The sequence below is a fragment of the Erythrolamprus reginae genome, chromosome 13 (assembly GCF_031021105.1).
Source record: "Erythrolamprus reginae isolate rEryReg1 chromosome 13, rEryReg1.hap1, whole genome shotgun sequence".
In the NCBI taxonomy this organism is placed as follows: domain Eukaryota; kingdom Metazoa; phylum Chordata; class Lepidosauria; order Squamata; family Dipsadidae; genus Erythrolamprus; species Erythrolamprus reginae.
Window position 1 is genome coordinate 7,568,050 of NC_091962.1, and position 13,333 is coordinate 7,581,382.

Sequence of the window (13,333 nt, forward strand, 5' to 3'; positions counted from 1 at the left end):
TCTTTACACACACACAAACACACAAAATTGTGTTAATTAAACCTGGAAATTGAATCCTTATTGGGTATGAATTAGGACTGCCTGTTGAATGCCCAGATTAAATTAGACAAATGCCCAAAATCAAATTCTATCTACACCTCTTTACACACACACAAACACACACAATTGTGTTAATTAAACCTGGAAATCGAATCCTTATTGGGTGTGAATTAAGAGTGCCTGTTGAATGCCCAGATTAAATTTTAAAATCAAATTAGATGAATGCCCGAAATTAAATTCTATCTACGCCTCCTTACACACGCACAAATACACACACACAAATGTACAAACGCACAACCCTGTGTTAAAAGAACCAGATTGGCTAGAATTAATTTGACTCTGTTCGGGAGCACCCATCCTTAAATAGTACTAGTAAGACTCACTGATTTTTTAAAACAATTGCTCCAAATAATATCGACCCAGCCTCTTTGGGCTCAGCGGATTAATGCAAAATGAATATTGCAAATCCCTTGCAAGTAGAAATGTAGAGTGCCAGGGGGAAAGAAAAAATCTCGCCTTGACTTGCTGGATTTCTACATTCCTGGCTTGCCAAGGATTTTCCGCCGTCTCTTGCTCCCATCTCCGCCCTTTTGTGCCTGGCCAAGATCTGCTGCAGGTACCTTGTTCCACGCCGGGGATTGCGGTGCCCGCTCAGCTTTCGGTCCTGCCCGGATGGATGCCACCAGCCTTCTAAGAGCCTCGCCAGGAAGGAGCAGAGGAGAAAAACATGTTCACCTTGCAATTAGCTGGACGCCCCGGAGCGAAGAGGAGAGGTGCCTTTAAAAAGAAGAAGAAGAAAAAAAACCCCAAATCAAGATATGATTTATGGAACAGCAGAGGAAACCCGGCGTTGTTTTGGGATGCTGGGTGAAGCTGGGGTAAGGCGTGAGGCTTTTTAAAAATTGTTATTTAATCCAAGCCTTCCCCGTCATGTCACAAAACTGCACGCCGAATTTAGCAGGCGTGTAACAGTGGGGGACCCAGCAAAGCCACCCAGTTGTGTAAACTGCAAATTAGCTGTGCCCTCCATCAACCTCTCCTTCCTTCCTTCCTTCCTTCCTTCCTTCCTTCCTTCCTTCCTTCCTTCCTTCCTTCCTTTCTTTCTCTTTCTTTCTCTTTCTTTCTTTCTTTTTTCTATCCTTCTTCCTTCCTCCCTTCTCCCCTCCAATCTTCCTCCCTCCCTCCCACCCTTCTTTCTTTCTTTCTTTCTTTCTTTCTTTCCTTCCTTCCTTTTTGTGAAATTATGCCGGACTCGGAGGGGTGAAACGCTACCGGTTAGGCCAGTACGGGCGTATCGCTAGCTGCCGCCACTGGTGGTTCAGAAAACCGGTAGTGGCGGCAGCACAAGGCTCCGCCCACTGGGCCAAACGCCGCCATTTTCTTTTTTAAAAACCCTCTGCACATGAGCAAAGCCATCTGGGCATGCGCAGAGGGTGAAAAAAAGCACATGGGGACGTGGCGCACTTCTCAAGGGAAGTAAATTTGACGGTTTGATTTTAAATGTTTAGTTTTTAAAGATAATTTTTTAAAATAAAACTTTATTAATTTTCATAAAAATGGACAAACATACAAACAAACATTTATTTATTATTTATTTATTTATTTATTTTATTATTTGGATTTGTATGCCGCCCCTCTCCCGAAGACTCGGGGTTAACATGAAAGTAGGGGTTACAATTTCCCCTCTTGTCGTAGAAGTTCAAATTTCTTTACAGAAAAAGAATACATTATTAATACCTTAAGTCAACATATTGATTTAAATGAAAAGAAGAAATTTTATTCAATCTTATGATTAAAAAAAAATTCCATACAAAAAAAGAAAAAGAAAAGATAAATCATTTTAATATATTTATAATTCTCACAAAGGTTTACCATTTAATTTTTCTTCTTATTTATCCATATACTGTATATACCTTATTCCAAATCATTATAAAATTCTGATTCCTCTTGGTTGTTTAAATTTAATTTTAAATTAACTATATTATTAATGGGCTTAGAAATGTTTTATAATGGTATCTTTTTATCAAAACGTTGTGAGCCTCCCGAGTCCACGGAGAAGGGTCCAACAAGTCCAATTAATAAATAATAAATAAAAGAATAAAATTTCACCACTGCGGCCTCGATAAGCGTCCTAAGATAAAATACAGGAAATAGTAAAAGGGCAGACTAGATGGACCAAGAGGTCTTTTTCTGCCGTCAGTCTTCTATGTTTCTATGTTTCTATGTTTCTATGACTTGATCGGACTGTGCAGGAAAATGGAGATCAAATCGGCGCCGTTACCAAATGCCCTCCTTTAAAACTTTACATTTCCATTCTTTTTTTTTCTGGAGGACTAGTAACTTGCTTTTTAAAAAAGGGCCTTGTAATGTGCATGTTAAGTGCACAAGTTTCCCAGCTTGCCAAATTCCAGGGCTCGAGGTGCATGACTTACTGGGTGCAATTGAGGAAGGAAGCATGAATAAAAAATTGGTAGCCAGGTAAAGCGATCCAGGATGTCTGTGCAACAGGAAAACAGCTGTCTTGACCAAGTGCCACGGCGGTAAATTAGCATGGTGCCTAGTTGTGCCTCTGATGCCTACAATTGTCCAGCAGGATGCAGAAAGATGAACCTGAAGGAAACATTGATTTAAAAAGTCGTTCCACAACTCACAACCGTTCATTTAGCATCTGTAAGAAGTTATCGAAGTAGCAAGCGACTACTTCTTCTTCAACCACAACAACACAAGAGCACACAACAGATTTTAAACTTAATATTAACCTCTCCAACTTGACTGTAAAAAATATGACTTCAGTAACCGAGTTGTCGAAGCATGGAACTCATTACCGGACTCCATAGTGTCATCCCCAAACCCCCAACACTTTACCCTTAGATTATCTACGGTTGACCTATCCAGATTCCTAAGAGGTCAGTAAGGGGCGAGTACAAGTGCACTAGAGTGCCTTCTGTCCCCTGTCCTATTGCTCTCCTATATCTCCTATACCTTTCTTCTATTCCTATATCTCTTCTATTCTTTCATTGATATGTTTTATTACTATATCTTCTTTTCTATTATCTCTTAAATATAGTTTACTATGAGTATCTCCTCTATAACCTTCATCATATATTTTTACTATGTGTATATAGATATATACCTACTAAAACCCCTCATTGTGTATTGGACAAAATAAATAAATAAATAGAGGTCTTGGAAACAGTGACTTGTGACCAGTCCTTTCATTTTTATGACCGTACAGAGAGCGAGATTTCGCCGATTTTCGGCCATATTTTTGCTTCTGCGCATGGGCAGAAGCAAAAAAATGGGCCGAGAATTGCAGAACTCACATGATCATCCTCATGCAAGATTTGGCTTCAGGGGCATGCGCAGAAGCCAACTATCATGTGAGGGACGCGCATGAAAGTGAGATTTCGCCAATTTTCAAGAATTAACAAAATCTCACTCATGCGAGGCATCCTCACACAAGATTTGGCTTTGGATGCATGCACAGAAGCCAAATCTCGTGTCTAGGACGTGCATGAAAGTGAGATTTCACCGATTTTTTAATGATGTTTTTAGTTCCGTGCATGCGCAGGAGCAAAAAATCGGTGAGAATCGCCAAAATCTTGCTCGCACGATCAGCCTCACACACAAAATTTGGCTTTGGGTGCATGCACAGAAGCCAACTCTCGTGTGAGGATGTGCACGCGAGTGAGATTTCGGCGATTTTTGCAGATATTTTTGCTCCTACGCATGCGCAGAAGCAAAAAACCACCGAAAACCACCAAAATCTTGCTCACGCGAGAATCCTCGTGCAAGTTTTGGCTTTGGGTGCATGCGCAGAAGCCAAATCTTGTGTGAGGTCGCACATGAGAGTGAGATTTCACCAATATTTTTGCATCCCGGAATTTATTACCACTCTATAGATTGGCCCGCACCAGGAATAGGCCGTTATTGCTTACGGACCACATCATGGACTGAACAGCGGGAAGATTGGTTTAACAGCCTTCTGCCCAATCGCGGTTATAAGCCGAGGACTATCGGTGCCCCTTTATCCAAATCAAAGACCTCAAATCAGAGCTGAAATACTGCTGATTCGGCCTGGTTCGGGCCTAGCGGTAGTTGGAGGACCGGAAGCAGCAGCAGCGCGAAGCTCCCCCCAGACACCGCTATTTTATTTTTTTTAAAAACCCCCGCGGATGCACAAAGCCTTCTGAGCATGTGCAGAGGGTGAAAAAGCGTGCTTCCGAACCGGGAGGGAAGGTAAGTAGATTTGACGGCCGCCTCAAACGCCTGATGAAACTCGTTTTATTACTATCGTCGGAGTACGTTTCTGGCGCAAGGACAGCTTCCACATCCATTCATTTATTTCCCTCGTCCCGATTGTTCCTTCGTTAAGGGAACTCCAAAGCCTTTGCCAAACCGAAAGTTAATTGCTTCATGGTTGCAGGTTGTTTACACAATTGCACAACTCCCTCAGCCCTGTTCCTAAGCTGCATTTTCATGTGGTTGCCTTCTGCTTAAGATTTACATATGAATGTTGCTAAACGTATGGTATGGCCTCACCGGGCATAAATTTTGAGCTCTCTTCATATCTGACACACGTCACGGACACGTTCCGCCGATGACTCTCCTATGTTTTTCTGCCTTTTAGTTTTACACACACACAAACACAGAAGCTCCTTCCACAAAAACCCGGTGGGATGAAAAAGTTGAAATTCACGCTCCAACTTACCCGCGGGTCGAAGGGCCCAGAACTCAAAACACCGAAAATGCAAAAGTGCTTTTTGATAAATTCCTATTTTATTTATTTATTTGTTTGTTTGTTTGTTCAATTTCTAGGCCTCCCTTCTCCTGAGATTCAGGGCGGCTTACAACATATTAAGACGGTTTCCTCCTTGCCTTTTGTAAGTTGTTGAAAACTCTCCTTTGTCGCCAGGCATGTGGAAATTGACATATCCCCTAACTACCTTGGTTTATGTATGATTTGATTGGGTTGTGTGATTATTTTATTATAAGGGTTTTTAAATTGTTTTTTAAATATTGGATTTGCACACTGTTTATCATTGTTGTGAGCCGCCCCGAGTCGTCGTCGTCATCTTCTTCTTCTTCTTCTTCTTCTTCTTCTTCTTCTTCTTCTTCCTTCTTCTTCTTCTTCTTTCTTCTTCTTCTTCTTCTTCTTCTTCTTCTTATTATTATTATTATTATTATTATTATTATTATTATATTAATACATAACAATGAAATAAATCAAAATTAAATAAAACAACACTATAAAAGCATCACTATAAAAAAACCCATTAAATTAAAACATCTCACAGACAGCCACCTCATACAACTCTGTCATATCTCCAACAGTCAGACAATAATGGGGGCTGGCACAAAGCAACCAAGTTCAACAGTCCCACGCCTGCCACCATAGATGTGTTTTTAAGCTCTTCTGGAAGGCCGGGAGAGTGGGAATAGTACAGATCTCCGGGGGGAGTTGATTCCAGAGGGCAGGGGCAACCAGAGGGAAGGCCCTTCCCCTAGTGCCCGCCAGCCAGCATGCTGTTTTTTTAATCCGGTAACTCTGCGCACACGCAAACTGAGAACATACTCCAGCCTCACTGATGTCTGACTCCAAAGGCAGCTGATAACTATCAGACAGCCCTGGCTCTCTCTCTACCTCGGATGAAGAGCACTCATCACAGCTTTCCCCAGACTCCAGGACTGGCTCCCCAACCTCCAAATCTCACTGCCCAAATCTGATGGGCCACAACAGTATTCATCCTTCACGTGACCTTGATTCTATCCCTCTGTTGATGCAGTTTAGGATTGCATTGGCTTTTTTTTGGCAGCTCCAGCACACAGCTGGCTCATACATAAGTGATTATCCAATAGGACATCCAGAGAGAATTATCTAGGGCTCACTGAATCTTAATTTGCTGACTAGGCTGGTTGCAACAGGAAAACTCAGCTTGAACAGGACAGCAGGCTAGATGGGAAGCTTGAGCCGAGTTGCCATTGAGTTTGCATTTATCCGATGCAAAAGAGTACCTTGTTACCTTGCGGAACTCATTGCCACAAGAGGCGGTGAGGGCGCCGCTGATTTGGAAGGATGGGTACAAAATTTCTACGGGTAAAGATATTCTAATTCCCATCCATCAATGGATGATTAAAAGTAGTGGAAAATTTACTTGTTTTGATTAAAGCGATGGATTTATCTATTTTATGGTCTATATATATGGTCACCGCTTCTGGATTTTTGTACTCAAAACTGAGGGGAAAAAATAAATGAACCTCTAATGATAAATTTGGATGATAAAAGGATCCTCTTAGTAGAGCTTGAAGCCAGAATCCTGCTTGAGATGGGTAGCATATAAATCTAGAAACATAGAAGATTGACAGCAGAAAAAGACCTCCTGGTCCATCTAGTCTGCCCGTATACTATTTCCTGTATTTTATCTTAGGATGGATCTATGTTTAAATTCATTTACTGAATTTAAGTCTATGGAGAGGGGCGGCATACAAATCTAAATAATAATAATAATAATAATAATAATAATAATAATAATAACAACAACAACAACAATAATAATACTGTGGATTTACCAACCACATCTGCTGGAAGTTTGTTCCGAGCATCTACTACTCTTTCAGTAAAATAACACTTTACAAAAATAAATAATCACAAAATAAATAAATGCAGATATTCCCTGACTTACAACCATAATTAAAACTAGATATTTCCAATGCAAAGCAAGTAAGTTGGTTAAGTAAGTTGCTGTGCCCAATTGCATAACCTTTTTTTGACATGGAGCACTCCTGTCGTTAAGCAAATCATGCGGTCCTTAAGCAAATTCACCCTCTCCCATTGCCTTTGATTGACAGATGCCCTCTAGAAAGGTCTCAAATGGTGATCACATGACCCAGGGATGCTACAACCATCAAAAATATGTGCCAGTTGCCAAGCAACACAATTTTAACTGTGAGTATGTGATGGTGTATGTAATAGGACTGGTCCAAAGTCCCTTTTTTCAGTCCTGCTGTAAATCGGAACGGTCACTAAACAAATTGTTGTGAGTTGAGGACTATCTTTCTTTAGAAACGCAAAGCAAAAGGTTGATGCTGTAATTTTTTGGGTATTCTACTATATAAGAAAAGTTGGGTCCTTCCTTCCTTCCTTCCTTCCCTTCCTTCCCTTCCTTCCTTCCTTCCCTTCCTTCCCTTCCTTCCCTTCCTTCCCTTCCTTCCTTCCCTTCCTTCCCTTCCTTCCTTCCTTTCCTTCCTTCCTTCCCTTCCTTCCTTCCTTTCCTTCCTTCCATTCCTTCCTTCCTTCCTTCCTTCCTTTCCTTCCTTCCTTCCATTCCTTCCTTCCCTTCCTTCCCTTCCTTCCCTTCCTTCCCTTCCTTCCCTTCCTTCCTTCTTTCCTTCCTTCCTTTCCTCTTTTCTTCCTGTCTTCCCTCTTTCTCCCCTGCAATCTTCCTTCCTCCCTCCCTTCCTTTCCTCCTTCCTTCCCTCTCTCCCTCCTTCCTTCCTTCATTCCTTCCCTTCTTCTCTCCTCCAATCTTCCTTGCTTCCTTCCTCTTTCCTTCTTTCTTTCCCTTTTTCCTTCCCTCCTTTTGTACCACTTTCCTTTTAACTTTGCTAAAATTTTTTTTTGTTTGTCTTTCTTTCTCTTTCTCTTTCTTTCTTTCTCTCTCTCTCCCTCTCTCCCTTTCTTTCTCAAAACCTTTCATCCCTCCCTCTCTTCCTCCCTCATTCTGCACCCATCTTTCCTTTTAACTTCCCTAAACTTTGTTCGTACTGTCGTTTTACCTTATCATAAACTTGACTAAAACTTTTCGGGAGTGGGTGGGTGGGAGAAAAAGCAAGGCTTGGTTCAAGGAGAGAAAAGGACAATCTCTCTATCAAGAGTTAAAGATCTTGAAGATCCAGAATTATTACCAGGTTGCAGAGAGCCACCCACAAACAATCGAGGCAGCTCTGGCCTTTTTTTGGCGAGCACCTTAGAGGAAGCAGCTTGATCTATTCAGAACTACTTTTTTGTTCCCAGCGGAAATCCTAAAATGATTTTTTTTGACTGCCATGGGCATCAACACTTGGCTATTTACGTAGGTTCCCCCTTGCCTGCTGGGGTGCATTTTCCTAAATTGGGGTGCTGCAACCTTGAAAACAGTGGTTGTGTTGCACTCGTCACGGTCGGTCGTGCAAAAAAAAAAAAAATACAGAGAGAAAATATCAGGTGTGATTGAGATGTCTTCCAAAACTCGCTTTCCAGGAAGACAGCATTCCATACTTTTGAGCTGCCGGAGGAAGGGCAGGGCCCAAGGATGGCGTTGCCAATTGCAACCTCGTTAAGAGTTCATTTTAATTAAACTTCCAGCTCTAATTAGAGCTTAGAAAGGAGCGAGTCAGATCGCTACGAGCTTGGGTGAGGGCCGCAAACACGTATTTCCCAAAAAAAATGGGGCGGAGGGGGGCGTGAGCGACAAAAAACGCCCTCCTGTAGCAGAAATAGCTCTTGCATTTTATATGGTTTTGCAATTACTATTTTACATTGTTTTATATTGCTATTTTATATTATTTTATATTATCAATCGTGGACACAATCTGTAGTTAGTTGGGGGAATGATCAAAGGCAACATGAGAAAATATTATTTTACTGAAAGAGTAGTAGATCCTTGGAACAAACTTCCAGCAGACGTGGTTGGTAAATCCACAGTCACTGAATTTAAACCTGCCTGGGATAAACATAGATCCATTGTAAGATAAAATACAGGAAATAGTATAAGGGCAGACTAGATGGACCATGAGGTCTTTTTCTGCCGTCAGTCTTCTATGTTTCTATCATTTTATATTATTTTATAGTTTTAGGTTTTATCTATTTTTTTATTTTATTATCTTATATTTGTTTATTTTACTTTATAGAAACGTAGAAGTCTGACGGCAGAAAAAGACCTCATGGTCCATCTAGTCTGCCCTTATACTATTTCCTGTGTTTTATCTTAGGATGGATATATGTTTATTCCAGGCATGTTTCAATTCAGTTACTGTGGATTTACCAACCACGTCTGCTGGAAGTTTTTTCCAAGGATCTACTACTCTTTCAGTAAAATAATATTTTCTCACGTTGCTTTTGATCTTTCCCCCAACTAACTTCAGATTGTGTCCCGTTGTTCTTGTGTTCACTTTCCTATTAAAAACACTTCCCTCCTGGACCTTATTTAACCCTTTGCATATTTAAATGTTTCGATCATGTCCCCCCTTTTCCTTCTGTCCTCCAGACTATACGGATGGAGTTCATGAAGTCTTTCCTGATACGTTTTATGCTTAAGACCTTCCACCATTCTTGTAGCCTGTCTTTGGAGCCGTTCAATTTTGTCAATATCTTTTTGTAGGTGAGGTCTCCAGAACTGAACACAGTATTATTCCAAATGGGGTCTCACCAGCACTCTATATAAGGGGATCACAATCTCCCTCTTCCTGCTTGTGATACCTCTAGCTCTGCAGCCAAGCATCCTACTTGCTTTCCCTACCGCCTGACTGCACTGTTCACCCGTTTTGAGACTGTCAGAAATCACTACCCCTAAATCCTTTTATGTATTTTAATGAATGTTAATATTTCATCAGTTCATTTTTAGTACTTCATTTTATTTTATATTTTATATTATTATTTTATATATTCTTCAGCTCCAACTGGATGATGGAGAATCTTCATAAACATCCGGGAAGTGTAGTTTAACCACCTGTGGGGTTGCCAAGGCATGTCCCTGGGTGTTTTTGGATTCATTTATCGGACAACCATGTGTTTGCAGTGGTATAGGTCTCCTGCTCGAGCCGGGGGTTGGACTAGCTGACCTCCAGGTTCCCTTCCAACCTTGATACAGGTCCTCTTCATTTTCCTTGTTTCGTGGTCCCCAAAACAGAACATCAAGATTTAGCCCCAGTTTTATCAGCCTTGTGAACTCTCAAACTTCCTCTTTCCACTATGTATTCAAGATGGGGAGTGATTAACATTTATATCTATTTATATGTTAGGGTGTAGATATACATCTCTGTATGTCTATAGCAGTGTTTCCCAACCTTGGCCACTTGAAGAGATTTGGACTTCAACTCCCAGAATTCCCCAACACAGTTAGGGGGAGAGAGCGTGAACGAGCGAGCGAGAGAGAGAGACAGACAGTACAATATACAAGATTAAACATTGAATGAAGCTAAAAACCCTGAGTGAAATCACCATAACATGGAGGCATAGAATCGCAATGGGATAGATGTTATAATTCAATATCTCAGGAATCCTAACTTCCTAATTACATGTGGCATGGCTAAATTTTAATTCCACCATCCATGGCACGTCGGCAAGTTGCTAGGTGGAACCTCTGAGGTTTGGGTGGGAAAAAATTGGTGATTTGGTGATTGGCATCTTTAGTGTAGATGTTAATTTGGCAAACAGAATTTAATTAGAGTTAGATGGAGCAGGCCAGGCTTCCTTGACTCAGATGGCAGGTTCTCCCAAAAAAACCCAACTGCGGCTTCTCGGGAAAACCAGATCAGGATAGAAGTGAATCAGAAGTATTGTGTACCGCCTGTTTTTTTTTTGGAATTGGCAGCTTGGTTGGCAATTAAAATTAATTGCTTGATGGCCAAGGAATGGATTTAATGCATCCTGGCTGCCCACTTCTCTTTGAAGCTTTAAAGAGGGTGTGTGTTTGTGGTGTATTTGAACGGATAGAAGTGCATTAAAGTGGGCATTTGATTATAATTGCTAGCGATCGAGCAATTATAATCAAATGCCCGCTTTAATGGGGAGGGGGTTTGTCACGGTGGGTTAGGTGGAGTTTCCATCTACAGTATTGGTTAAGTTCTTTTTCATCGAATATCCGGAGTTGATAAACTGGGAGATGATTTTTTAAAAGTTTGCAATTAAATAAAGCTGAGCTCGGGAGGGTGTTCCCGGATGCGATAGCAGGAATTGAATTTCAGAATTCAGATGAAAGCATAATTTAAAAAATATATTAGACTGTGCGGAAGTGGATTGGTTATCATGAAAGGGTGAAGAGGACACCGAGTATTTTAAGAATTGTAGACAGAGCAGAGGGTAGAAATTAGAAGTTGGGCAAACGAGTTAATATTGTTATTATTATTGATATTATGTACAGGTAAATTGAGCCAGACATCGCCTCTTGCTCCACTGTATAATTTTCTATTATAGTTATTAATTGTATTTGTACATTTTTTTTAGCATTCATAAGTGTTTATTATAGAATAGAATAGAATTTCTATTGGCCAAGTGTGATTGGACACACAAGGAATTTGTCTTGGTGCATGTGCTCTCAGCGTACATAAAATAAAATATACATTTGTCAAGAATCATGTGGTACAACACTTAATGATGGTCATAGGGATCAAATAAGGTTGGACTCAGCCTTCCATCCTCCCGAGGTGGGTCAAATGAGGACCCGGATTGTGGGGGCCATAGGCTGGCTCTGTTAAAAAAAAAGTGCTATTGCTAACATGTTGTAAGCCGCCCTGAGTCAAAGGAGAAGGGCGGCATAAAAATTGAATAAATAAATAAATAAATAAGCAATGAAGAAGCAATATTAATAAAAAATGTGTTTATTATTGGATTATAATTGCTCATGTTTATTAAACACTTATGAGTGCTAAAGAAAAATGTACAAATAAAATTTATAGAATTAATAACTATAATAGAAAATTATATTGGAGCAAGAGAGTGCGCTATTGAAGCAGGCAAGAGGTGATGGATAGATGATTTTTCCTGCTTCTTATTCTGATTTGTTTTTTCTTTTTTTCTCACTTTCTTGTCTTTCTTGGGGGAGGGGGGAGGCGACATGATTTGAAGTTAGAATAGAATGGAATAGAATTCTTTATTGGCCAAGTGTGATTGGACACACAAGGAAATTTGTCTTTGGTGCAGATGCTCTCAGTGTACATTTGTCAAGAGTCAGGAGGTGCAACACTTAATGACTGTTATAGTGTACAGATAAGCAATCAGGAAACAATATTAATATCAATCGTAAGGATACAAACAAGTTGCATTCATAGAGTCATAGGTGGGAGGAGATGCATGATAGGAAGGATGAGAAGACTAATAGTAATGGTAATGCAACCTTAGCGAATATTTTGACAGTGGCGAGGAAATTATTTCCTATTATTAGCAGAGTGATGGCGTTCGGGGGAAAAACTGTCCTTGTGTCTAGTTGTCTTGGTGTGCAGTGTTCTATAGCAGTGATTTTCAACCTTTTTTGAGCCGCGGCACATTTTTTACATTTACGAAACCCTGGGGCACATTGAGTGGGGCAGGGGCGGGGCTAAAAAAAGTTTGGACAAAAAAATTCTCTCTCTTTTTCTCTATTTCTCTCTCCCTCTTTCTCTCCCTACCTCCCTCTATGTCTTTCTCTCTCTCTCCTTGCCTCCCTCTCTTTCTCTCTCTTTCTCTCTCTTGCTTTCTTTCTCTCTCTCTCTTGTTCTCTTTCTCTCTCGCTCGCTCTTTCTCTTGCTTTCTTTCTCTCTCTGAGCTTCGCGGCACACCTGACTATGTCTCATGGCACACTGGTGTGCCACGGCATACTGGTTGAAAAACACTGCTCTATAGCATCGTTTTGAGGGTAGGAGTTGAAACAATTTATGTCCAGGATGCAAAGGGTCAGTAAATATTTTCCCCACCCTCTTTTTGATTCGTGCAGTCTACAGGTCCTCAATGGAGGGCAGGTTGGCAGCAATTGTTTTTTTCCCCTGCAGTTCTGATTCTCCTCTGAAGTCTTGTGTCGGTCCTGTTGGGTTGCAGAACCGAACCAGACAGTTACAGAGGTACAGATGACAGACTCAACGATTCCTCTGTAGGTAGGATAGAGGGGGGTGGAAAGCCTTTTAATAAAGGGTAACATGATTAAAAGTTAGAATAAGATATAGAAATAAGAGAAAGGGGGAATATTAATGTACAGTGGTACCTCTACTTCAGAACTTAATTGGTTCCGTGACCAGGTTCTTAAGTAGAAAAGTTTGTAAGTAGGAGCAATTTTTCCCATAGGAATCCATGTAAAAGCAAATAATGTGTGCAAACCCATTAGGAAAGAAATAAAAGCTTGGAATTTGGGTGGGAGGAGGAGGAGGAAGAAGAGGAGGGGGACAGTCGCTGCCAGAGCGAAGGGAGCGTTTCTTTTCTCTGGGCGCTGTCAGAGGTTTATTCCTCCAAGCGCCCAGAGAAAGGAAAATGCTTCGTTCGCTCTGGACTGCCAAAGCCTCCTTAAGCGCCACCGAAAGGCTCCTCTGGCAGCCTAGAAAAACCCAAGATGGTCGAAATTAAAGGGGG